Raw genomic sequence first — 27,948 nt, 5'->3', positions numbered from 1 at the left:
CCTCCCTTCCCAATAGCCTTCTCCCTCAAAGCCTCCTCCCCGTGCTCAGTGTTCCCTGTCACTGGGATTGTGAGCAGCAATGCAGGAGATCCTCAGTTGTTATTAACATTCAGGTTGTATTGCATACAGTTGATCAAATGTGCCACAGGATGGCAGCAAAGATTATCATATAATTTCTGTTCTGTCCCAAATTACTTTTTTAAGCCCATTTTTACTTTTTTGTTTTAGGTTTTGGGGTATGCCCTTACCTGACCTCCCTCCTTTTCCTACTGTCTCACATTCTTTTCTTTCCGCCTCCCCCTCCCTTCCCGTCTTCCCACCCCTTCTTTGTTTTCCATTCCATTATTTTCTCTGCCACCCCCCCCCCCCCATTTCCTTATCTAGCAAGTTGCTAGAAAACATGCTGTTTAATGAGCAATTGGCTTTTAACAAGTAGCGGGAGCCCTTAATTGAGACTTGTAAATACATCCTGCACAATATTAGGATACAACAGATGGTTTCAAGTAAAAAAAGTAAGGTAGTCAATGATTCCACAGGCATTAATTCTACAGTTCCATCTCGGCCTTCACGCATGCCAGTCTTCAACCAATCTGATTTGCTCCATGTGATGCAAAGAAATGGCTGAGTGCACTGGATACAGCAAAGGCTATGTGCCCTGATAACATCCTGGCTCTCGTGCTGAAGACTTTTGCTCCAAACCAGCTGTGCCTCTATCCATTAAGTTTCAGCTTTGCAACCATACTCTCCCTGGAACCCACAGACTTTGGTTTCCTGGAAGCTGCTTGGCGGGTCATGGGAATAATGTTATCAGATTGCTAGTTGACATCGTTTATGGTCGGAACTACAATTGTATCTGATCGCCTTCTAACTGCCGACATTTGTTCTTGATTAATGAAAACATTCTTGGCAAATGCTTTGCTTTTGTTCGTCTTGCGCTGGTCGAAGAATTTCACCTTTAGCGGCACAATTGAGGGCATCACAGACCTGTTATTGCTCAATCTCGTGGCTGTACGCCCTGGTTCAAGAAGGCAGCTCACCACCAACCTCTCGAGGGCAATTCGGGATGGGCAACAAATGATGACCTTGTCAGCGATGTTTATAGTCCATGAAATATTTTTTTTTAAATCCAAGCTGTTACTGTACACCTACGAGATTGGCATCTACCTGACAATGTGGAAAATTGCCCAGTTCACAAAAAGCAGGACAAATCCAATCCGGCCAGTTAACGTCCCATTAACCTACTCTCAATCATCAACAAAGTGATGGAAGGTGGCATCAGCAGTGCTATCAAGCGACACTTACTCACCAATAACCTGCTCACTGTTTCTCAGTTTGGGTTCCGCCAGAACCACTTAGCTCAAGACCTCATTACAGCCTTGGTTCAAATGTGGACAAAGGAGCTGAATTCCAGATGTGAGGTGAGGTGAGAGTGACTGCCTAGACATCAAGGCAGCATTTGACTAATTGTGGCAACAAGGAGCACTATTAAAACTGAAGTCAATGGGAATCAGGGGGGAAAACTCTTCACTGGCTTGAGTCATATCTAGCATAAAGGAAAATGATTGTGGTTATTGGAGGCCAGTCATCTCAGGACATCGCTGCAGGAGTTCCTCAGGGCAGTGTCCTAGGCCCAGCCACCTTCAGCTGCTTCATCAAAGACCTTCCCTCCATCATAAGGTCAGGAGTGGGGATGTTCGCTGATAATTACAGTGTTCAGTTCCATTTGCAATTCCTCTGATACTGAAGCAATCCATGCCTGCAGTAAGACCTGGACAACATTCAAGCTTGTGCTGATAAGTGGTAAGTAACATTCACGCCACGCAAATGTTAGGCAATGATCATCTCCAACGACAGCGTGTCTAATCACCTCCCCTTGACATTCAATGACATTACCACCACCGAATCTTCCACTATCAACATCCCGGGCATCACCATTGACCAAAAACTGAATGGGACCAGATACACAAAAGCTGTGGCTACAAGAACAGGTCAGAGGCTGGGTATTCTGCAGCGAGTGACTCACCTCCTAAATCCCCAAATCCTTTCTACCATCTACAAGGCATGTTAGGAATGTGATGGAATACTCTCCACTTGCCTGGATGAGTGCAACTCCAACAACATTCAAGAAGTTCAACAATCTAGGATAAAACAACCTGCTTGATTGGGATCCTATCCACCACCTTAAACCTTCACTTCCTCCACCACCATCCATGAGATGCACTGCAGCAACTCGCCAAGGCTTCTTCAACAGTACCTTCCAAACCCTCGACCTCTACTGTTTTGAAAGACAAAGCACCGAAAGGAACCGAAGTGGTGGAGGGATCAGGCGAGGAATGGTGAGCAGCAGCAAGTTCCCTGAGTTAGTATGGAGTGGAGGAGGAGGCAGTGGTGGGCGGGGAGCTGTTGTTCAGGGAGCGGCGGCAGCTAACCCTGGATTTGGTGGCCGAAGGTGAGTGAATGACTAACTGATCGGCCCCCGCTCTCCCAGGGCAGGGCTCCACTTCTGGACGCCACCAACTGTGGGCAACAGCTTTCATAACATTTTTTTTTAATCGTCAGGTTGCAGCATTTTAGAAAGGATGAGAAGGCTTTAGAGAGGGTGCAGAAAAAATTCATGAGAATTGTTCCAGGGATGAGGGACTTCAGTTATGTGGATAGATTGGAAAAGCTGGGGTTGTTCTCCTTAAAGAAGAGAAGGTTGAGAGGAGATTTAATAGAGGTGTCTAGACATAATAAATACAGAGAAACTGTTCCCATTGACTGAAAGGTCAAGAACCAGTGTAGATACAGAGAAACTGTTCCCATTGATGGAAAGGTCAAGAACCAGAGGACACACATACAAGGTGATTAGCAAAGGAATCAATGGTGAGGTGAGGAAAAAATTTTTTATGCAGCGAGTAGTCAGGATCTGAAATGTAGTGCCTGAGAATGTGATGAAGGCTTTCAAAAGGAAATTGGATAAGTAAGTGAAGGGAAGAAATTTGCAGGGCTACGGAGAAAGGGCGGGGGTGTGGGACTAGCTAAATTGCTCTTGCAGAGAGCTGGCATGGGCTCGATGGACTGAATGGCAACCGTCTATGCTGTGATCATTTTATGACAGCAGGTGCATGGGAATGCCATCACCTGGAGGTTCCCTGCCAAATCATACACCATCCTGACTTGGAAATATATTGCCATTCCTTCATTGTCACTGGGTTAAAATCCTGGAACTCTTTTCCTAACAGCACAGTGAGTGCACCTACGCCACATGGATTGGTTCAACAAGGAGGCTCACCATCACCTTCTCAAAGGCAATTAGGGATGGGCAATAAATGATAGCCTTGTCAGCGACATCCACATCCCATGAGCGCATAAAAAGGAAAAGAAAAGTTGGGCATCAGTTTTTTCTCTGCTTTATACACTTGTTGGCTTGGAAAGGTGCATCACGCTCAGGTATATGTGTAAGCAGGAACAATAGTCCATCTGCAAACATTGAAGGAGTGCAACTTATTTCAGAGACTCTGTGTTCTCTTCTGCCATGATTTAGCCTTGGATTATATTTCATATTTAAGTACCAAGTGACTGTATCGTAATAACAGTTTATCTAATATGTATGATGGTCAGTAATGTTTTTGGGATGCTGAAAGGCTGTTGCTTGTATCTGTTGAAACAAGGTAGCGATTATTTCTCAACTGCACCTTTCGGTTGCAGTATATGAGACTTTATTATTGTGAAGAATCAGATGCATTGTTAATGTTGCAAAGTAAATCTGTATTTTGATCATGAATGATATCAAACAGGGTGGAGCACATTAAATGCAGTATATGTTGCTCGTTGTTTAAATTCAATCTGTATTTCACTAGTCTGGTATCTTGGAGGCTAAATTGGATAGCCACCAACAATGGAGGTCCGGATTGCGATGAGCGACCTGTTCAATAGAGTGCAGGCAGCACGCCATCTTCTTGCTGTCTACTCATATCATTCTTTCTGTGTGCAACCAGCACTGTTCATTGGCTGTGTGCATCAGCAGGTTACCCAACATCATTACTTGCTAGCATTATATAAAGCTAGCTAGCACTGCTTAAAGCTAGGCTGCACCTCTTAAAGGAAGGTGCATTGTGTCTGTTGGAGATGTTACATCATTTGGAATAGTGCTATGCAACAGAACAATGGCTGACCTTCCACTGGAGGTCTAAGTGGAGGAATTAGGAAGGAGGAGGGTGTCTTGTATCTGCAGGGGTGGGAGGAGACTCTTCAGACACTTGGTGAGAAGGCAGTGGAGGCAGATGGCTGTGGAGATTATTGCCAGGAGTTTAGCCTCAAGGACCTGGATGCAGCGCCATAGTAAGTTTAATGACCTCGCATGAGTGGTCAAGGTCAGTGAATGCATCTTCAAATACCATATCCTACCAACTGCACCACTAGTCTCAGATACTGCTCAATTCACCACACCCCCAACACTCACCTACCAACAATCTCTATCAATCAGACCTCATATCTAAGTCATATGCTACACCCACCCTCACGCACTTAGGACTGTTGCAAGCCTCACACCGGTATCTATCAGCTTGTAGACACTGAATTGACAGCCACAACACCCAAACAGTTTGTACAACTTTCATTAACACACTTCCCTCTCTCTTGCAGGAGAAGATGGCACACAACTAAAGGCAGCAAGAACTAACCGCAGGGGTAGAATTGCGCATGCATGTTCTAACCTCCAGCATCTGATGGCCGAAGTCTCAGCTTCCATTGCAGCATAAGCAGCTTCCACCAAAAATCGGGAAGCTTAGCAAAATGTCATGCATGGTGAGTTGCTGCCATCATGGTTGTGGATACTAGCATTCAAAGGGGCTTCCAGGGTGTCATAGCAGTCTAAATGTCAACAGATTACAAGCATTGCTGAGGGGCCACCCCTGGGGAGTGGAAATGGCTGCATTCAGTATGAGCCTGCCATTCTCTCTCAAAATGACTGTACCCCTGCCATTCTACCTGAGTCAATAGTTTCTCTCTACACTATTTCCTCTGGTAGGGGAGTCCAAAACAAGAGGGCATAACCTTAAAATTAGAGCTAAGTCATTCAGGGATAATGTCAGAAAGTACTTCTCTACTAAAAGAGTAGTGGGAATCTGGAACTCCGCCCCCCCCCACCCCGCCAAAAAAGCTGTTGAGGCTAGGTCAATTGAAAATTACAGAAATGAGATTGATAGATTTTTATAAGGCAAGGGTATTAAGGGTTACGGAATGAAGGTGGATAAATGGAGTTAAGATTCAGACACCCATGACCAAATTGAATGGTGGAACAGGCTTGAAGATCTGAATGATCTACTCCTTTTTCTTATAAGTCAGAAAGTTGTGGGTTAACCCAATGCAGTACTGAGGAATGTTGCATTCCTGGAGGTACTGTCTTTCGGATGAGACATTAAACGGAAGCCCATACGCCTTCTCAGGTGAACATAAAAGATCCCATGACACTACAAAAAAGAGCAGCGGAGTTCTCCCTCAACCAACATCACTAAAAGATGGATTATCTGGTCATAATCACATTTCTGTTTGTGGGACCTTGCTGTGAGCAATTTGCTTCTGACATAACAACAGTGACTACTCTTCAGAAGTACCTTACTGGCTATATAAATGCAAGTATTTTTATCTATATTTCTATACCTAGCTATCTTTCTGTCTTTCTAACTATCTATCTCTGTCTTTCTATCTGTCTGAAGTCGGAACAAAGCACTGAGTGTGTCATGCAGTATCTGTTTCATAAGGTCAACTCTAAAATGGAATACTGCCTGTCTGTGCAATATTAAATGGTCTATCCAGAGATCCTGCTCATATAAATGTTCTTATTGTTACAAGTTTTTTTTAAAGAAACATGAGGTGTGTGCCTTTAAGACTGAGAAAAGGATTTCTATGGGAACAGTAAATGCTGAAGTGGGTGGGGCAAATGCAAGACAATCTGTTTTTCCAAGCCACTCAGCAGAGAGAAATGACTGTCACATGACTGGCTGCTGGCGAGTTTTTAGTTTCTCTTTTGCAAGAAAAGACCAGTTTTGGCTGGAACCTGTTCTGGAGACCAGAGAAAGAGAACACACTCTGAAAAAGATCAAAAGACCAGTTAGCTGCTAAAAGGGGTAGGAAGACAGCCCAGAAACTTTTTCTCTTGCAAAATAATTCCTGTATCAAGGGAAATTCTAATTACATGAAGTTGCAAGAACTTTGAAGGAGTTGCAATTCGAAGGCCTGGAAACTAAAACCCTTGTTGCTGTCTATGCCTGAAGAGAGAGAGAGGACCCAGGAAGAGGGATTGCAGCACTCTGTGGAGAATCACTGCTTTGGAGAAAGGCTCCTTTACTGATGAGAAACCTGCATTGCTGAAGATAGTCTCCAATCTCTGGAAAATCTCTACCTCAAGTGTGCGTACTGTTGCATTGTTGTAATTTTTGGAAGCTTCTGAAATCTCAAGAAAGTTTCTACTGTTGGACTGCTACTTAGAAATCCAAGTAGACCTGTTGCTACACCTTTTGCTGGGAGATCAATGTGATGCCTGCTGTAGACGAATTGCCTTGAACACCTACCCACCACAGACTGTTCATTAATTTCTGGAAACTTCGAGTGGCATCTGACTGTTCGACTCTGGGACACTTCACCGATCTGGAAATATTCTACCTGAAGTTACAACCCAGTTATTTTATTCCTAAGAAATAGTTTTAACTTTAAACCAATCTTTTAAAACTGCTAACCGTTGGGTTTTGAATGTATGTATGTGCATGAGGGTTAAGAAAAATAGGAGTTATAAAATCTATTCATACATATAGATTTATCTCTATCATTTTAAAATTGGTTTATTAATAAATGGTTAATTTGTTGTTGTTTAAAGAAACCTGGTTTGGTGTGCTTTATTCTGGGGAATAATTTGGCTAATTTCCGGTAGGTGGGAAACTTTATTTGATATGCTATGACCTGTGGAGTAGTGGGAGTGAATTAACAGTACATTACTCCCGTCTTCGTCGTAACATTATGCAATAATCCTCACTGAGAGAAATTGTTATAGTTGCTGATATTTTAGTTAAATATTGTATGTAACTTGTTTTGTGTCTTGACTGACCTAGTAAAATACTATTGTATACGTTGGTACTGAAGTCTTACAAAAAGTTCAACTGTTGTAATACACTGATGTTCATACACCTGCCTTTCCACCAGGGTCATTGGATAATGATACAAAATAGGAATCTTGACAAAAAGGTTTTCCTTACTAGCCCTGGGACGTTGATAGCAATTTCAGCATAGCTGCTGTTGCCACTGTTTTTGTTTTCTAGTGGGATGTATTTCTCCTCAACTCTATTGATCACCATTGTAAATGTTTCCCACTGCTGTTTTTTTGTTTGTCAGTAGGTTTTTCCAGTTTATTTTCCCTAGTTCCAATCTCATCCCCATAAAAACAGATATTTTTCCAACTGATTACTTTGGTCGTTGTTTTTCTTATGTTCATAATCTTTTTTTTAAACCTTATGTGGTGATCGCTATTGCCTGATGTTCCCCTATAAGAACATAAGAAATAGGAGCAGGAATAGGCTATTCAGCTGCTTGAGCCTGCTCTGCCATTCAAAAAGATCATGGCTGATCTGATTGTGGCCTTAACTCCACATTTCTGCCTGCCGCTGCGATAATGCTTGACTCCTTTGTAGATCAAAACTCTGTCTAGCTCGGCCTTGAATGTATTCAATGACCCAGCCTCCACTGCTCTCTGAGAAACAGAATTCCAAAGATTAACAACCCCCTGAAAGAAGAAATTCCTCCTCATTTCCATCTTAAAAGGGAAACCCCTTATTTTGAAAATGTGCCCTGAGTTCTAGATTCCCCCATGAGGGGAACCATCCTCTCGACATCTACCCAAGTCCCCAAGAATCTTATGTTTCAATAAGATCACCTCTCATTCTTCTAAACTCCAATGAGTATAGGCCCAACCTGCTGAACCTTTCCTTATAAGACAACCTCCTCAACTCAGAAATTAGCATAGTAAACCTTCTTTCCACCGCTTCCAATGCAAGTATATCCCTCCTTAAATAAGGAGACCAAAACTGTACACCGTACTCTAGTTGTGGTGTTACGACCAGGTGAGAAAGAGGTCTAGAGTTCCCTTTTAGCCTTCACCCGGTCTTACCGGAACAGGGTTTTGTTTTTAAACACACTGTTTTTAGCTCCCCCTTGGTGAATCCTTGTTCACCGCTTTCCAATTATAAGGCAAAGAAACCAGCACAAACAGGCTTTCTTAGGTTTAAAGAAGAAAAGTTGAAATGTGTTAAACTTAAACTCTAATTCAGTTATCGCCTGCGTTACACGATGCTTCCATGCTAGCATGCATACACGATACACACATGAATATAGAAACAGAAAAGAGCAGAAGAAAAATAAAGTGGAAAAGTTTGAGGCAATATCTGAAGAGGTTTTGTTACGGTTCTTCGAGCTCACTTCGAGTTCTTGATTGTAGGTAGATCTTGCTTTTCGCTGGGGCCCAGTATTCTTCTTAAACCTTGTCTGCTGTAGGAGAGTTTTCTCTCTTGGGGTTCATGTGTCTTCAGTGGATTCAGAGGCTTGTGGGAAAGAGATGGAAGCAGACAGGAGAGATCGTCTCAGTTCAGGAGCAAAAAGACTCTCAGTTCAAACTGTTTGTATAATTCAGAAAAACCCAGGTTGCCAAGCAGGTTAGTTGTGTGACTAACTGGTCTGACCATGTCTTGGACTGTATCACCTTAGCAGTCTCTGGAATGCCCCTCTTACAATACCTGGTGATCAAGGTCCATTGTGGGTTGAATGTGTCAGGGAATGGTCCTTTGTCCTTTCAACCACCGTCTGTTAATGTGTAAATGTATTTTCCAGCCATGGCTGATCTATTTAACAAGTCCTTTCTTCACTCCAGTAACAGTTTAAAATCAATGTTCATGATAAAATTAATGTGCCTCATTCTTGGCAGGTGGGGCCTAGCATGACACCTCCACACCCAGTGGAATGAAATGCGATTTGAGAAAAGGCGCATTTCATTAAAAGGGTTGAGGGAAAATATAGGATACAGAAAAAACCCATGCATTTCTTTCATTCATTCACAGATTCTAAAACCTATTAAAATCGCCCCTTTTTTTGCATCCCAATAAACATTTGTTTCTTTTTTGGGAAAGTTACTCTTCCATTTGCTCATTTCCATGGCTGCCTCTGGTCTTTGTTCCTGCTGAGGTAATTTTTTTTCAGGAAAGTCAGTAGTGAGCGGGTCTATCCTGAACTGTTTTTCAGTGCTTTGCTGAGTCCTGCAAAGGCTTTTGATTTTGGGGGATGGGTGGTCCCCTTTTTCTCTGACTGTGGGGGAGGATTCTTTGTTAATCTCCCCTTTGTTCTCTAGGATATTCCTGCCTGCAGGTATTTGTGCAGACTTCATGGTTTCTCTGCCCCCTAGAGGTCTTTCTTTGTCTCTGCAGGTGCCTGTAAATGCTGTTAGCAACTCTGGTGGGGTGCTTCTAGTATCTGCATTTACATAGGAGGATGTGGGGTCTAACTTTTCACATTTTTCCGGGTTGGCTGACTGGACATTAGGGGTTTTCATTTGGGATTCCTCTCAGACTTCCTTTAACCTGCCCTCTCGGTCACTTTTTCCCCTTCCCTGTCTAACTTTTTGCCAGCCTGTCCCTTTTTGTTCTCAGCGGGGGTCCCTTACTGTTCGCCAGCCCTCTGCTGGAGGGTCCTCCTAACTCTGGTACATGACTTAGGAGTGCAGGTTTCCCCGCAACCTGGCACATTTGGCAACTCCTGCAGTACTCCACCACATCTTTGTGGAGATTTGGCCAGTCCATCTGCTGTCTTCCATATACCGGCATGTACAGCCACTGTAGTCTCGTGGGCCCTTCTTAATATTTCTCTCCAGTACCTCCACGGCACCACTAAGTGGTGAACTACTGCCCACTCCTTGCTGTCAGCTCTGTGAGGAGAACTCCATTTCCTCAACAGTACCTTATTCTTTAAGTAGTAGCAATCAGGGACTCCCTCTGCTTCAATTTCAGACTGGTTCAGCTTGCAGAGGCTCAGCTAGGGAAGATTTATTTAACTAATTCCCTGGGTCTTCTAACTTTCCAAAGAAAGTCTCAGATAGACAGACCTCATGGTCATTTGCCTGCAGTGCCAATGCAGTCTCCTCTGGGGGAGCTGGTTTAATCATGGCCTGATTCATTACACATTCAGGGAAACTGCAGGGGACCGTCTCCTGCCACTTCCCTGTCTCTCTGACCTCCTGCGGTCTTTCTTTCACTACTGGGGGGGGGGGGGTGCTACCACTTTCACCCCCCAGATCATTTCCTAGGAGTAGGTTTCCCCCACAGGTAAACTCAGGACAATCCCTACGGTCACCGGTCCCGAAACTAGGTCACACTCCAGGTGCACCCAGTGTACAGGTACAGACATACAATGCCCTCCAATACCATTCACCGCCATTTTGGTTTTCACTGCACTCTAAAGGGGAAAGGTCAGGCTTTTTCCCAGTAAAAGGAATTTAGTGGCCCCTGTGTCCCTGAGAATCACTATGGGCTTGCTCGCCTCACTCGAGGGGTATGGGGTTACTTTCCCTTCAGACACAAAACCCTGATAACCCTCAGGAATCCTATTAAATTTTCCTGCACTTTCAGTAGTAAGCTTCCTGCGTTGCACTCTTACTGCAGTTAAAGCCACAGCTTGTTCTGCTGTGCTTTCCATCAGAGTCCTGTCTTCACTGAGCGGGTGTGCCCTGATTAACCCTACCGGTCTTCCCTTTAGTTTCCAGCAGTCAGCTTTTAAATGCGCCACTTTATTACAATGGAAGCACATAGGTCTCTGGGTCTTGCTCCTGCTCATAGCACCTTTCTTTTTGGCTAGAGGAGGACCCCTGTGTCTCCTGCTTTTCTTTCTCTCCCACGACTGCTTGGGCTCCTATCACCTTCCCACCCTATGTCCTTTTCGGATTTATGGGGGTGATTAGGAAAGGTTCTCCCCTGGGAAACTGACTTATAAATTAAAGCAGACTCATCGGCCAGAACGGCTGCTTGCCGGGCTCTCTGGACCCGCTGCTCCTCTACATGAGTCATTATGGAGAGTGGGAGAGCGTGTTTAAATTCCTGTAACAGAATTATTTTTCTGAGATTCTCATAGCTGAACTGTACTTTAAGAGCCCTCAGCCACTGGTCAAAATCCAACTGCTTACTTCTTTCAAACTCCAGATAAGTTTGATTAGCTTGCTTCTTGAGGGTTCTGAACTTTTGGCGATAGGCTTCGGGTACTAATTCATATGCCCCGAGGATAGCATTTTTTGTCAGTTAATAGTTTGATGAATTCTCATCTGGCAACAGGGAATAAACCTCATGGGCTTTTCCAGTTAGCTCTCCTTGTAGTAAAAGAGGCCAGGTCTTAGCTGGCCATTATAGCTGCCTTGCCAGTTTCCCAAAGGACAAAAAATCTTCTGCATCCTCCTCATTGAATCTTGGAATTAGTTGAGCTAGTTTTAACAATTCTGTACCCAACCCTGAATTATGCTTCTCCATATTGGCCATACTTTCACTGGGGTTACTCTGTTGCCCCCTAGTTAACTCAAGCTGCTTCAGCTCTCTTTCTGCACATTCCTTCCAGAATATTCTTTCGCTGTCCCTCTCCTGCCTTTCATTTTCTTCATGTTCCTTCTGGAATGCTCTCTCTTTCTGCCTCTCCTGTCTATCTCTTTTTCCTTTCTCTCTCTCTCTCTCTCTCTCTCTCTCTCCTCTAATTCAAGTTTCCTCGATTCCAACTGTAGCTTTGCTAGCAATACCCTGTCGGGCTCTACTTCTAACCCTGTTTCTGCTTCTTCAGATTCAAGGGACAAATGGTTGGCCACTAGCCTTAGCAGTTCAGACCTCCTAGCCTAGCAACGTACAGTGATCCCACACTGCTCAGCCATTTTCCTCAACTCCTCCATAGACAGTGCTTTTAACTTATCCCAAGTTACTTCACCCTGGCTTGGGGAGCTACTAGCTTCAGTTGCATACATGTTAGTATTCAATCACACACAACCACAAGAAAACCTGTATTGAAATCTTGCTCTTTTTTGATTAGTAACAATTTTGGCCTCCCACTTCCAAGTTCTCTCGTTTGTGGGTCAATTCTGGATGCTAGCACCCAAATTTCTCTTATGACCGGGTGAGAGAGAGGTCTAGGGTTCCCTTTCAGCCTTTACCTGGTCTTACTGTAACAGGGTTTTATTTATAAACACAGTGTTTTTAGCTCCCCCTTGGTGATTCCTTGTTCACCGCTTTCCAATTATAAAGCAAAGTAACCAGCACAAACATGTTTTCTTAGGTTTAAAGAAGAAAAGTAGAAATTTATTAAACTTAAACTCCAATTCGATTAATGCCTATGGGTACACGACGCGCCCACGCGAGCATGCATGCGCGATACATACATGCAAATAGAGACAGAAAAGAGCAGAAGAAAAATAAAGTGGAAAAGTTTGAGGCAATATCTGAAGAGGTTTTGTTACGATTATTCGAGCTCACTGTAGGGTCTTTGATTGTAGGTAGATCTTGCTTTTTGCTGGGGTGCAGTATTCTTCTTAAACCTTGTCTGCTGTAAGAGATTTTTCTCTTGGGGTTCATGTGTCTTCAGTGGATTCAGAGGCTTGTGAGAAAGAGATGGAAGCAGATAGGAGAGATCTTCTCAGTCCAGGAGGAAAAAGACTCTCAGTTCAAACTGTTTGTATAATTCAGAAAAACCCAGGTTGCCAAGTAGGTTAGTCATGTGACTAACTGGTCTGACCACGTCTTGGATTGTATCACCTTAGCAGTGTCTGGAATGCTCTTCTTACACACAGTACCTGGTAATCAAGGTCCATTGTGGGTTGAATGAATCAGGGAATGGTCCTTTATCCTTCCAATCACCGTCTGTTAATATGTAAATGTATTTTCCAGCCATGGCTGATCTGCTTAACAAGTCCTTTCTTCAATCCAGTAACAGTTTAAAATCAATGTTCATGACAAAATTAATGTGCCTCATTCTTGGCCTATGGGAGTCTAGCATGACAGTGGTCTCACCAATGCCCTGCACAGATGTCGCAAGACTTCCCTACTTTTATACTTCATCTCTCTTGCAATAAATACCAACATTCTATTTGCCTTCCTAATTACTTGCTGTACCTGCCTCCCATTTTTTCGTGACTCATGTACCCCGATTCCTCTGTACTGCAGCATTCTGCAGTCTCTCTCCATGGAAATAATATTCAGCTTTTCTATTCTTCCTGCCAACGTGGACAACCTCACATTTTCCCACAGCATACTCCATCTGCAAAATTTTTGTCCCCTCACTTAACTTATTTATATTTCTTGGCAGACACTTTGGCTGGGATTTTATGAGTCCCTCTGTGTTCCCAGTGGCGGGACCTGAAGTTGACGTAACTTTCGCTTACACTATTTTTCCCATGTCCCACATAATTCTATATGTAAATGAATGGTGCAGCGATGGGCATTGGAGACACCTGGGATCATGCAGCGGGGGTGGCCTTTCATTGGTGGATCCCGCCATTACTGAGTCAAGCACCATGATCACCTGCTATAAAGCATGCTGTGTTTCTAGCCTCAAGGAGAAGCAGCCTTTGTGTTATGTAAGTCTGTTCAGAGTTACCAAAATGAAATCTTTAACTTATGTTACTATCAGGTGTGGAGGGGCTGCAAGGCTCCTCTCTTGCCCTTCCTCTTGTCTGACTGCAACAGGCTTTATTTTTTTTTGACAGTGGCTGTGCCTACCACTTCAGTGAGTGTTTCACCTTTTACCATTGTTGTGAGCATAGAAGAACCAATCAGACAGGCTTTCTTGAGTTTAAACAAGAAAGAGGTGAGTTTACAGTGCTTAACCAAAACACGCAATCTAAGTAAAATAATAAAATTATGCTACACTTTCACTCACTCACACGAGAATCACACATAGCAGTAGATTATAGAATGGAGAAGAATAGCAGGTGTGATAGAGTTTGGATCAAGAGAAAGGAATATACAGTCTGTGGTGTCTTGTAACTTTAGTGGTCTTCCTGTTGAACTTGTAGTCCTGAAGTTCTGGGTTGATAGTTGTTCTTGGAGACAATTGAGCAGAGTTTCCTTCCTGGGGTCTGTGTCTTGATCTTAACCATTGGCAGCTAGGCTTCGCACACACCACACAAGGTCTTCTGGCGAAAGAGAGAGAGAGAGAGATGCACACCCCTTCTGGCTTCTGCACAGATTGAGTCTCTGGCTTGTTTGTCTGACCAAGAAAAACTCCCAGCCTTCACAGAGATGGACAGACAGTCACATGACTGTGTCAGTGTATTCTCTGATGCCTTCTAATGAGATTCAAGTTAGGAATTTCAATTTCTCTCAGGCCTCATGGTGTCAGTGTTTATACCTGGAGGAGTTTGCCCTTTCAATGTTAATATCCCAGGATGGCTTTGAATGACTTGCTAATGAAAGCAATCTCAGGTAGTTCAATCAATAGGGCAAGCCACTGTTTTGGCTAAAAGCTAATCAGACATGTGTCTCCACTTTGATGCCTTGGAATGTGAAAGGTGATCAAATGCAAATAGTGGTGGTTATTTTTAGCTGTGGCAAAGTCTTTGTAAAAGCTGACTGTAATATTAATGCAGGTGTCCAGTTGATGTATTAAAAATCCTCATTCAGCATATCACATCTTCTTAACACCTCCACACCAGGCAGTATGAAATGTGACGATAGGAACGTTTCATTACAAGGTTGTAGGGGGAAAAAAACACACACATTCATTCTCAAACACTCACTGCTCAAGTTCACAAATTAATCTTAGAATTGCTGCAGCTGGCATTGTCTGTAACAGCTATTCTGGTTTAATTTTGGAGATTTGTCAGGGATAGTTCTGCATTGAGTTAGACCCTGGATATTGCATCAGCTATTACATTGTTTTTTCCTGCAATGTGGGTAATTTTTAAATGATAGGGTTGTAAGAGCAGGCTCCATCGAAATAGCCTTGCATTTTTGATTTTTACAATTTTTTCCCAAAAGTTAAAGGATTATGGTCTGTATAAACCATCGTCTCCCTACGTCTGTTTTGAACATGGATTTTAATGTGCTGGAGAGCTAGCAACATTCTCAGTGTTTCCTTTTCCACAGTGGAATATCTCTTTTGGTGTTGGTTTAACTTTTTGGATAAGTACCCTACTGGTTTCTCAATGCCGGTCTCATCCTCTTGAAGCAGGACAGCACCTACTGCTAGGTCACTAGCATCAACTGCTACTTTAAAGGGTTTATTAAAGTTGGAAACTCCCAGAACTGGATCATTTGTTAATGCTTTTAACCTCTTGAAAGCTGTTTGGTATGTCTCTGGCCATACTACCTTGGCTCTTTTCTGCAGTAAGTCTGTCAGTGGGACGACTATAGTGCTGAAGTTTGGAACAAACTTGCGGTAAAACCCACATATTCCCAAAAAAACACATTATTTCCACTTTTGTCATGGGGATAGGAAAATCCATCAGCGCCCTATACTTTTGCTGCTCTGGGCAGCACACGCCCCTGACCTATAACATGCCCGAGGTAGGTCACTTGAGCTTTAGCAAACCCGCTTTTTGCAAGATTTACTACTAGGTTAGCTGACTATAACCTCTGGAAGAGGGCGTCTAGGTGGTTTCCCCCCCCCCAGGTCTCCCTGTACACCAACACTGTACACTGCACAGTGGCGCAGTGGTTAGCACCGCAGCCTCACAGCTCCAGGGACCCGGGTTCAATTCTGGGTACTGCCTGTGTGGAGTTTGCAAGTTCTCCCTGTGTCTGCGTGGGTTTTCTCCGGGTGCTCCGGTTTCCTCCCACAGCCAAAGACTTGCAGGTTGATAAGTAAATTGGCAATTATAAATTGCCCCTTGTATAGGTAGGTGGTAGGGGAATATAGGAACAGGTGAGGATGCGGTAGGAATGTAGGATTAGTATAAATGGGTGGTTAATGGTCGGCACAGACTCAGTGGCCCGAAGGGCCTGTTTCAGTGCTGTATCTCTAAATTTAAAAAAAAATCATCCAGGTATACTATGTAGTTGGGTAGGCCAACCACTACCTGGTTCATCAGCCTTTGGAAAGTGGCTGGGGCATTCTTTAAACCAAAGGACATCATTTGGCACTGGAATAAGCTGTCTGGGGTGACAAAAGCTGAGATCTCTTTAGCTCGGGTTTTAAGGGAACCTGCCAATATCCTTTTAGCAAGTCTGTTTTGGTTATGTAAGTGGCATTCCCTACTCTATCAATACAGTTTTCCAGGCAGGCAATTGGGTAGGAATCAGTTTTCGTTACTGCATTAACCTTCCTGTAATAAATGTAGAGCCTTGTTGAACCAACGGGTTTGGGTATTAGCACAGCAGGGGAACTCCAGCTGCTCTGGCTGGGCTTAATCAGGTTGTTTTCTAGCATATATTGTATTTCCTCCAGAACCTGGTCTAGTTTCTTGGGACCTAGGCGATAGAGGTTCTGTTTTATGGGAAGGGTCTCTCCTACGTCCACATCATGTAGGGTTAAGGTTCTGCATCCTGGTGTGTCTTTGCAGATTTTATAAAATGCTGTGAGCAGCCTTGCTAGGCCTCCTCTTTGTTCAGCATTTAAATAGGAGAGTGTGGTGTATAAGTTTCCCTACACTTCGGTGTTGGCTAACCAGGCAGTAGAGGTTTTTCTTCCTTTTTTTTGCATTCCTTTTTACATTTTTTGCATTTATTTCATTTCATCTTAGTTTGTTCAGTTTGCTTACCCACTGTTTTTTTCAGGTTGTTTTTCTTCAGGTTTGCACTTGCTGATGTTCTATATTCAGTATATTCACACCTAATCTGTACTAATGCTTTGTCTTTCAAAACACCATTAACATATTGTTTGCCTTTGCTCCGTGACCTTTTGGTCAGCTATGTGGCCTGGTCCAATCTGCACCTTCTCCTTTGTTATCTCTTGCCCAACCCCCACCTCACTTGTTTATAATCTGTGACTTTTCTAATATTTGTCAGTTCCGAAGAAGGGTCACTGACCCGAAACGTTAACTCTGCTTCTCTTTCTACAGATGCTGCCAGACCTGCTGAGTGAATCCAGCATTTCTTGTTTTTGTTTCAGATTTCCAGCATCCGCAGTATTTTGCTTTTATTATAGTAGAGGTTTCAATTTGGGAGTCCTCCAGGCTTTCCTCCAACTCATCCTCACTGTCCCTTTCGTGCCCTTCCTTTCTGACTGTCTGACAGAGCTGTACTTGTCTGTCCCCTTCCCGGCTGTGATACTGTTTTAACATGTTAATGTGGCACAGCCTTAGTTTTTCCTTCGGTCTGGGGTGTCAATTAAATAATTTACCTGGCTAATCCTTTTTGCCACTCAGTATGGGCACTGAATTGGATTTTCAGGGGTTCACCTTGAATTGGGAGTAGTATTACTTCATGGTCTCCGGGCCGAAATATTCTGGCCTTGGCATGTTTACCTGTTGCCTGTTCGTAGCTGCCTGGAAGGTTTTTAGGTGCTCCCGAGCCACTGCACAGGCTCTCGTGAACCGTTCCTGGAACATGGAAATGTAGTATAACATGAAAGACTCATCCCTGTGTCCCAAAAACCTCTCTTTGATTAATTTAAGAGGACCTCTCACTTTGCGTCCATAAACTAATTCAAAGGGACTAAAGCCAGTGGACTCATTGGGTGAGTCCCTGGTGGCAAACAGGAGAAATCCCAGCCCTTTGTCCCAGTCATGGGGATAGTCATAGCAGTATGCCCTGATAATTGTCTTTAGAGTCTGGTGGTACTGTTCCAAAGTCCCTTGTGACTGTGAGTGGTAGGCTGAGGACTTTAGCTGGGTTATGCCCAGATTACCCATGACTTTTTGAATGATCCGAGACATGAAATTCGTGCCCTGAATCGACTGTATCTTGGCAGACAGCCCCTATCGGGTGAAGAATTTGGTTAGCCCCTCCACCAGTACTGTGGCAGAGTTAGTTCTTAGGGGAATGGCCTCTGGGAATTGGGTAGCCACATCCATAATGGTGAGGAGATACTGGTAGCCCCCTTTTGCTTTTGGCAGGCGTCCCACACAATCCACCAGCACTCTGCTGAAGGGTTCCCCAAAAGCCGGTATGGAAATTAGGGTTGCAGGTTTAAGAGCCACAGAGTTAAACAGCACAGAAACAGGCCCTTCAGCCCATCATGTCTATGTCGGCCCCCTATCCTAATCCCATTTTCCAGCACTTGGCCCATAGCCTTGTATGCTATGGTGTTTCAAGTGCTCATCTAAATACTTCTTAAATGTTGTGAGGGTTCCTGCCTCTAACAGCCCTTTAGGCAGTGTGTTCCAGATTATTGCAGGTTGGGGCTTTCCCAAAATCTGGCACGTGTGGCAAGTTTTACAGAACTCCACCCCATCTCTATGGAATTTTGCCCAGTCAAAATTCTGTCTTATGCGGGCTTGGGTTTTTCATATACCGACATGTCCAGCCATTGGAATCTCATGGGCTATTCTTAGTATTTCTTTACGGAACCTCGGTGGCGCTACTATCAGGTGAACTACTGTCCACTCTTCATTCGTAGGTTTGTGAGGAGGTCTCCACTTCCTCATCAGCACCTCATTGTTTAAATAATAGCACTCTGTAAATCCCATTGCTTCAGCTTCAGTTTGGGCAGTCTGTGCTGGTTTTTAATACTGGATCGGCTTGCTGAACCTGATCCAAGAATTAACCCATCCTCTGCGTCCTGTAACTTCCCAAAGAAGGTTTCAGATAACCAGACAGTAGGGTCATCTGTCAGCAGTGCCAGTTCAGCCTCCTCTGACGGAGCTTGTTTGGTCATGGACCAAGTCACCACACAGTCAGGGAAAATGCTGGGGACCTTCTCCTACAACTACTTTGACTCCCTGACCTCTTTCAGCCTCTCTAAAACCACTGGGGAAGCTACCACCTTTGCCCCCGCCAGATCATTACCCAGGGGCAGTTTGACCCCGTCCACAGGTAAACTAGGGACAATCCCCATGTAACAAGGTCGCACTCCAGGTGCACCTGATATAAAGGTATGGACATATCCCACCCTCCGATTCCATTCACTAACACTCTAGCAATCACTGCACTCTCTGGGGGGAAAGGTCATGCTTTTTCCCAGCAGAAGGGATTGGGTGGCCCCTATATCCCTAAGTATGACTGTGGGCTTGCTTGCCTCACTCGAGGGGTATGGGGTCACTTTTCCTTGGGACACAAAATCCTGGTAACTTTCAGGGATTTTGTTAAGTTTCCCCACACTCGCAGCAGTCTTACTGCTGCAGTTTATTAAAGCCACAGCCTGATCTGCTGTGCTTTCCATCAGGACCCCTTTTCCTGCACTGGTCTGGTGTGCCCTGATTAATCCTACAGGTTTTCCCCGTAACTTCCAGCAGTCAGCTTGAAGCTGATCTGCCTTGTACAATGGAAACACACAGGTTTTCGTGCGTTGCCCCTGCTCTCAGCACAGCTTTCCCTTCTCACCCATAGCTGTTCAGACTCCTATCACCCTCCCACCTTTATCAGGTTTTGGAGGTGACTAGGGAAGGCATTCCCTTGGGGTAAGGGCTTGTGGACAAGCATAAATTCAACAGGCAAGGTGGTTGCCTGTCTGGCTCTTGGAACTTTTTTGTTCCTCAATGTGGGTTTTAATGGAAAGGGGGAGTGAGTTTTTGAACTCAAGAAGGATCACCACTCTGAGGTTTTCATATGTGGGATGTATCTTGAGTGCCTGTATCCATTGGTCAAACGCAAGCTGCTTAAATCTTTCAAACTCACGGTAAGTTTGTTCAGACTGCTTTTGGAATGTTCGGAATTTTTGGTGATAAGCCTCCGGTACTAGCTCATATGCACCCAGGATGGCATTTTTAGTCATCTCATAGTCTGATGAACACTCATCTAGGAACAGTGAATAAACCTCATGGGCTTTTCCTGTTAATTTGCCCTGCAATACCTGTGTCCAGCTCCCTGCTGGCCATTTCAGCTGTTCTGCAAGCTTTTCAAAAGTGATTTAAAAAAAATGCTGCTTTTGCTGACAACGCAACCACTAGGTGGCACAGTACTAGCACATGCGCAAATGCAGCCTCTTCCACTGAAATATCACTGTTTGCGACGTTCAGTCACCTGCCAGCATTAAAGATGGCGCTGCTCAATTTATCACAGAAAAACAACTTCAACCCAAAGATCCCCTCAAAGGTTGTTATGGCTGCCTCCTATCCCACCCCCAGCAGTCCCCCGTTCCCTCCTTCCATTGCTTCTTTTGTATAATTTCTTGGATGTCTCCTGCTCAACTGTTTTGATTTTTATTGACAAAGAAAGAACTCTGGTTTGATACTGCTCCTTGCTTCCCCCACCCCACTTTCCGACCGCTTGAACAATGCCAGATTAATGCCATCACATTGAAACTGAGAGCGAACAGTGTGAGTTGAAAGATTGCAGAGTTCAACAGGGCAAGAGCATTAAATTTGGAACATTGTTCACCTCACTCTCTGTTTCCCAGAGTCTAGGAATAATAATGTGTCTGCTTCTGATACAGTATCAGTGAGAGATGAGACTGCACCGCCTGTCTCCCAGGGGGATCTTTCGAGATAAAATGAGACTTCCCCCAGGTCAGCCTGCAACTGATGATGCGGATGCCACCACCCTCCTCTCCGGCCGCTCACTCCCCGTTTCCCCCCCCCCCCCCCCCCCCCCCATCCCGCTCTCTGGCTGCTCACTCCCCGCTTCCCCCCCATCCCGCTCTCTGGCCGCTAATTCTAGGTTGCGCCGCTTCTCTCCTCTCGGCCACTCACTCCCGCGTTTGATCATTCCACACCGCCCCTCCCAAAGAAGCAAGGCGGGCAGTGAGGAGTGACGGGGCGATGTAGGAGCGAGTGGCCGACAGGAGGGAAGCGGCACGGCCTAGAGCTAGCAGCTGGAGGAGGGGAAGCGAGGAGCAAGCGGCCACAGAGCGGGGTTGTGGGGGGTGGGGGGGAGAGTGGTAGCAAGGGACATCGAGACCTGGAGCGAGTAGCCAAGGGGGAGGAGCAGCCATAGGGGTGAGAGAGAGTAGTTGATGACGTTTTGCTGCACAGGATCAATTTGGTTTCCCACTTCCAATTTCTCGTTTGGCATTGAGTTATGACCACGGACCCGAGCCCCCAAATTTCTGTTACGATCAGGTGAGGAGGGGTCGCAAGGCTCCCCTCTTGCCCTTCCTGTTGTCTGACCACAACAGGGTTTATTCTTTTTTTAACAGTGGCTGTGCTTAACACTTCGGTGAGTGTTTTACCTTTGTTGTGATAGGTAAAAGAACTAATCAGACAGGTTTTCTTGAGTTTAAACAAGAAAGAGTTGAGTTTATTGAACTTAACCAAAAAATCCTGACCTAAATAAAATAATAAAATTACGCTACACTTTCAGTCACTCACTCACACGACAATCACACACCAATAGATTACAGAATGGAGAAGAATAGCAGTTGTGATAGAGTTTGGATGAATAAAAGGAAATATACAGTTTATGGTGTGCTGTAACTTTAGTTATCTTCCAGTTGAATTTGTGGTCCTGAAGTTCTGGGTTGATCGTTGTTCTTGGAGACAGTTGAGCAGAATTTCCTTCCCGGGGTCTTTGGCTTGGATCTTACCACTTTGATGCCTTGGAATTTGAAAGGTGTTCAAATGCAAATGGTGGTGGCCACTTTTAGCTGTGGCAAAGTCTTTGTAAAAGTTGACTGTAATATTCCAGCGCTCCTTTTTTTAAGTTTAACGTCGGTGTCCAATCGATGCATTAAAAATCCTCATTCATCATATCACGTCTTCATAACACTTACTTGTAACTGTTCTTTCCTTCCTTAATTTTTCAAACCCAGCACCAACTCCCCATCATTTTTTTTTCACTGCAGCAAGAGCAAAGAAAATGACAGCCAGTAGGCAGCGTTCCGCCCCACGGTTCAGTGATGCCTCCCTGCAGGTTCTCCTCCAGGCCATCAGGGAAAGGCGGGAGGTCCTCTTCCCTGCAGATGGAGTCCGCAGACTCTCTCGCCTGACCAAGGCGGCCTGGATGGAGGTAGTAGAGGAGGTCTCGAACTGTGGGGTAACTTTTAGAATATGGGTGCAGTGTGACAAACATATCAATGACTTGCTCAGATCAGCGAGGGTAAGTGGTCTTGGCGAAGCTGTTCCATTGTTTTTCTCCCTGGCTCTGTGTCTTTAAGACAGAGGGCAAGCAAAGCATGCAGTGGAATGCATGAGCAGCCTTGGTGCCATACACTTACTGATGGCCATCGTCAACTTTGCGCGCATTGTTGATGTGCTTGGATGTGTTGTGCGAAAGTCAGTCCCGAATGAGTAATGTTGTGCATGTATACAATGGTTGCGATGCATTTTTTGACATGTCATTAAATCTGCGCTGTCTCCTGCAGGATAAACGCACCCACATCCAGCGCGAGCAAGCAAAAACAGGTGGAAGTGTCCCAGACATCAGGGTGCTGACAACGGCTGAGGAGGAGGCTTCAGAAATAGCAAGAGAGCAGGGAGGCAGGGCAATTGTAGATGGTGAGGCAGGACCCTCAAGGCGTGAGGATGAAGTGTCATCTTCAGTCTTGCAGCCATATGTGTATACCAAAGGAAAGTGTGTGAACTCATGTTCAGCTGATGCTTAATGTGCCTCTGTTTGTGTCTCCACTGCAGGTGCCTGCACTGAAGTCACGAATGGCTTGAGGCCCAGGACTCCTCTGGGGAGAAAGATGAAGCCAGTGCCCCAGAGGTAGCACCGTCACTTGCCTCTTCCATGTCCGCCCGCACAGATACATCCACACGGTCCACAGGGGGTTTAAAATTAGAATCTGAGTCACAAGCTGGTGGTCATGACAGACACGTCTCAGCAGCTGAGGGAGCATGTGCCAGCCAGCACCTCTGACAACTGGAGGACTGCTGAGGATCAGGCCCCTGCTCAGCGCCATGCTCATGATAATCCTCTGTTTGTTGCTATGAGAAGTCTGTTAGATGTGCAGCAAAGCCATGTGGAAAATATGTCGGAGATGCCTGAGGTCATGCATGGCTTTGCGCGTACCATGGAGGAATCCATGCATGCCATGGCGTTTGCCATGTCCCAGGCATTTGAGCGTATGACTTCCTCAGTCGAGAGTTTGGCGGGCTCCATAGCGAGTCTAGGTGAGCAGTCAAGCTGCTCTGATCTGCACTCCATTGCTCTATTGCCTCCATGCAGCAGAGTCTAAGCGACTCCGGGTGCTCCTTCCTCTCGGAGACAGGCAGGTTCCATCATGCACCCAGATGGAGGATGAGCATGTGCCAGCTGCCCCGGAGCCCTCCTCTCAGGACACCCCAAGGGTAAGCGGTATCTTGTCCTTCCCCCCCCCCAGCCCCCGACATTGACTCCCTGACCTCCAGCAGCCGAGCACAGTGGGGATACTCAAGCACCAGTGCTGTAGACCCCCGGTAAGTTGGAGCCATCAAGACCCTGTTCCTCCAGAGGAGCCTGCCACAGTAATCCGCAGCAATGGGACAGTGCACTGAGCAGACTGCCTCCACCTCAGCTGTTAATATCAGGTTAACTCCTAGATTTAGTGGTAGAAAAAGTAAAAAGAAACAGTTATGAGTACAAAGGTGGCACGGGCACTGTAAATATTGTGCACATATTGCAGAAGTTTAAATACATCTTTATTTACTTTAATATTTGATGCATTCTCGTAAATCATTTGCTTTGGTTCAGTTGAAAAGGAAAATGTTTATTAGAGGCCTATGGCAGAAACGCATTGATTCTAGCAAAGCATTTGAGAAAGTATCCAGTGTCCATTTGTCATTGCTATTTGAGCCTTGAGTCTTCATGATGGCTGTTTGTTGTTTGCAGATTTTTCAGTTTTTTTCACTACCAACTTGCCTTACATTTGCGATTCTGCGGTCACACCCTTACTTTCCATGCATTGGTGTGTTTTCAGTTCCATCATACCCAGAGAAGATTTGATTTGCCGGTCACGTCAAATAGCTGCAACGTTGTAGCTTCCTATATTGTGCAGCTTAATGCCTTGATGCAGGACAATTTTTCCAGTGGAGACGCAGGTCGCTTTTAATGAAGTTGATAGCATTCGGACATTGGGTACATCTCTACTGTAGGTTAATGTGCTGTTGTCAGAGGAGCCCTTCTTCTTGATTACAGCAATGAATAAGACCTCAGGTGTATGTGAACATATTTGGAATTTTTTTTTTCTCCTCCCAACATTCCTTTGTGCAAATATGAGGTTTTTCCTGATGTCCCTTGCATGTCTGTCCATGGCCCTTATATCTCTAATGCCATTGTTTGCATTGTACTCCTCCTCACCCTCATTATCGTCATCCTCATCTGAGGAGGACTGGTGTTCCTCTGTCTGCAGCATGTTGCCTTGTCTAAGTGCCAGGTGTGCATTACACAGCTGGCAACAATTATTCGTAAGGCCCTCTATGCGTGTACCTAAGAGCCCCTCCAGACTGGTCAAGACAGCGGAAGCGCATTTTCAGTATGTCAATGGTGTGTTTGATGATGGCTCTGGTGGATGCATGAGCAACATTGTATCTCTGTTCAGCTGCACTTTGGGGATGCTGCATTGGTGTCTTCAACCATGTCCAAACGGGTTCACCCTTCTCACCCAGGAGCCAGCGTCTACTTTGGCTGTGAGTTCCTTGAAATGTATGAGTTGTATGTGTGAAAACATTACTTTTCTCATGTGGCTACAAACCAGTTGTACGTTCAAAGAGTGGAAGCCTTTGCGATTCACAAAAGCAGCAGGCTGGTCCGAGGGAGCTCTAATGGCCATATGCAGTCGATCACCCCTTGCACTCTAGGGAATCCAACGATGGTGGTGAGAGCTGCAGACCTTGTTGCCTAGCTGTCCTCATCTATAGGTAAGTAGATGAAATCATTGGCACGACGAAATAGGGCATTGGTCACCTCTTTGATACACCTATGGGTCACAGACTGTGATATGCCACATATGTCGCCGGTAGATGTCTGGAAGGCCCTGCTAACAAAAAATTTGAGTGCAGCAGTCACCTTGAGGGCATGTGGCATGGGATTCCCACTAAACACAAGCAGTTGCCTTGATGGTTCAGCTGACTGGCAATAGAAGGCTGAATTGGAACACTTTGCTCATTTTATTATTTGAAAAGTTTCAGTGGCATGGGTCTCATACACCCAATTTGTTTAATACCATGGGAAGACTAACAGAGGGAGGGACTAATGAGGGCTCTTATCAGGTCATGCTGCAGGATCCTACAATTTCTGTGACTATTTCACATGACATCCTTAGGCATCTCTGGCATTGCCTCTCTGACATTTGACAGTAGATTGTCCTTGTCCTGAGGATGCAATGACGTGCCAGTGCCATCTTTGAGAATGCCGTTCCTGGATGTTATTCGGAGCATCCTCAACTCCTCCTTCTGCCTGTTGCTGCTGTTCAAGCATCATGCTTTGCGGGAAAAGAGCCCTCATTAGTCCCTCCCTCTGTTCGTCTTCCCATGGTATTAAACAAATTGAGTATATGAGATCCATGCAGCTGAAACTTTTTCAAATAATAAAATGAGCAAAGCGTTCCAATTCAGCCTTCTGTTGCCAGTCAGCTGAACCATCAGGGCAATGAGCAGTTCACTTTTATGTGCCTTAAAATTGCAGCCAGGTGGAAATCCCACTCACCATCATTTGTCTCCTTCCACTTCCCTTGCAATCCTTGAGTGGCCATGTGGTTTGCATTATCCTTCAAGAAAATGGTGTACAATTTAAGACAAGTTTCCCATCTTCCAGCCTCCTCCTGCAACCTTCCAGCCTGCACCCTTGACCCACCTAATGTAACCTTACATCCTCCCTCTGTTACCATTATCAACTCCCCAGTCTCATCTCTAAGGGACCAGTGCTTACTTTAGCTACTCTCTTCCTTTTTATATATTTGTAGAAACATGCTTACTTCTCTTATCTGTTTTGGTTCCTTTCCCATTACTAGATCTAGTTATGCACCCTCTGTTTTGTTAGGCTTTTTACATACTGGGTCAGAAAGGAGCCTTGCACACATTGTTAAAAACTCCATTCCCGGTAACCTTTCGCTATCTGTTGCGAGTTTATTTGCGGGTAGTTAAAATTTCCCATGATTGTTATTCTATTTCCTTTACTCATTTCACATGTTTACTTTTATATTTCTTCCTCCACTTCCTTTGTTCTATTAGCTGGTCTGTAGTACATTCCTGTTTGCATGATGAATCCCTTGTCTTTCACTTCAGTTCATATTTGTTCTGTTTCTTTCCCATTTAAATTCAGCAGTGGCAGATTTCATCCTTATATCCATTTTGGGCAACAACAGTGCCTTCTACTTTGCTGCTTTGGTGTACCAAGTTTGTTTTGGCCTCGGTGGTGGTGTATTACATTACATGTCGCTGTGTTATATTTCCAGCTTTCTTTGAATTCTACAGCTCAATGCGCCTTCCTCAGTGCTTGCTCAAGTAAATGATAATTTCTTGCTTTCTCCGTTCACTGTGCTTATATATTGTACATAAGTAATCAGGCACACTGCTGTAAAAAAATCTAATTCAGTCTATGTGGCAAGCAGCCATGATAATTTTCAGCTGAGTTGGTAAACGAGCAGGAAAAGTCTGAGAATTTTCTATTTTTATTTCTTTATGCTAATTTGGTATATGATTGAATATCCCAATTTAAAAATGTCACCTTTTGCAATATTTCTGTTGAAAGTCCCTTGAGACAAGTTTTTCAGAAGAGTTAATTTGTATGGCGTATGCTATTAAATATTAGAACTTTTTGGAAATTAATATGGAAAAGGTGAAAGAAAAACAGCTGTTGCAAAGCTTTCTTTTAGCAGATGCATTCTCTGGTAAATGTCGTGTACCTTGCAGTTTGGTGCATTTTTGGTTGGATACAGCTGTTGTTTTGTTTAAACACATACACTTACTATCTCTAAGCCTCTACACAAAAGTATTAGTATCCATGGTAGGTCCAGTCTGGCTATATCCTGGATACAAATGTTAAATCGCAGTAACTAAGAAGCAAGTGTGTAATCCAAAATGTCTGAGTAAAAAGCAGTTCAGAAGTGGGCATGATGTTGTCATTTGCCCTTTATTGGTCCTTACTGTTTATCTTGGAGTACGCAGGACAGCACTCATAGAAGCTTTGTTGAAGTAATTTTGCTGTTTTCCTTCCTTGTATGCTACTCTGTCTGGATCTTTGAATGACAGCACTGTGCTCGCGTCTGACCTACTTTTACTTAGCCGTTAGCAGGTGATCATTCCAAACATAAAATGTTTTGACTGTGCACCTTCTTCTCTGCTGCTCTGATTTCACATTTCCATCCAGGATGTAGCCATCTGGATCCACCACAGATTATACTAATATATTTGTGCAGAGGCTTGGAGTTAATTATTTAAGCTAAGTAACAGCTGTATCCAACCAAAGGTATTGGATGTAGAGTAAATTAGTGCTTACAAGTGTGATTTTTGGCTGCTATAAAAGCATGAGTTGGGAGAGACCGACAGAGTGTGAAGGCAGCTGAGTGAGTATAGTTTGCCTGTACTAGAGTTTCAACATTGCAATGTAGCTGATTGAAAGTTACTTTATGTTGAGATTGAGTCCAATTCGTACAGCAGAAGAATTGAATCAGCTATTTTGTGGAACTATATCTTGCATTTATATAGTGCCTTTAACATAGTAAAACGTCCCAAGGCACTTCACCGGAGTGATAATCAAACAAAATTTGATACAAGTCACTGATGTTAGGTGACCAAAAACTTAGTCAAAGAGGTAGGTTTTGAGGAGTACCATAAAGGAGGTGAAATGGATAAAGAGGATTCAGGGAGAATTTCAGAGCTTGGGGCTCAAGCAGCTAAAGGCATGGTGGCCAGTAATAAGTGAAGAAAATTTCGGATGCGCAAGAGACCAGGATTGGAGGAGTGAGATGATCTGGAAGGGTTGTAGGACTGGAGAAGATTACATCAATAGGGTG

At 44.4% G+C, this 27,948-nt stretch overlaps 1 protein-coding gene across 8 annotated transcripts in view; it reads left to right on the top strand.

The window, feature by feature from the left end:
* dpy19l3 (dpy-19 like C-mannosyltransferase 3) overlaps positions 1–27,948 on the top strand; it is a 120,183-nt gene that overhangs the window by 16,415 nt on the left and 75,820 nt on the right. The gene's annotated exons all lie outside the window — the stretch shown is intronic.

This window comes from Heterodontus francisci, chromosome 17 (genome assembly GCF_036365525.1).
Source record: "Heterodontus francisci isolate sHetFra1 chromosome 17, sHetFra1.hap1, whole genome shotgun sequence".
NCBI lineage: Eukaryota > Metazoa > Chordata > Chondrichthyes > Heterodontiformes > Heterodontidae > Heterodontus > Heterodontus francisci.
This window is presented reverse-complemented; position numbering and strand designations above follow the sequence as displayed.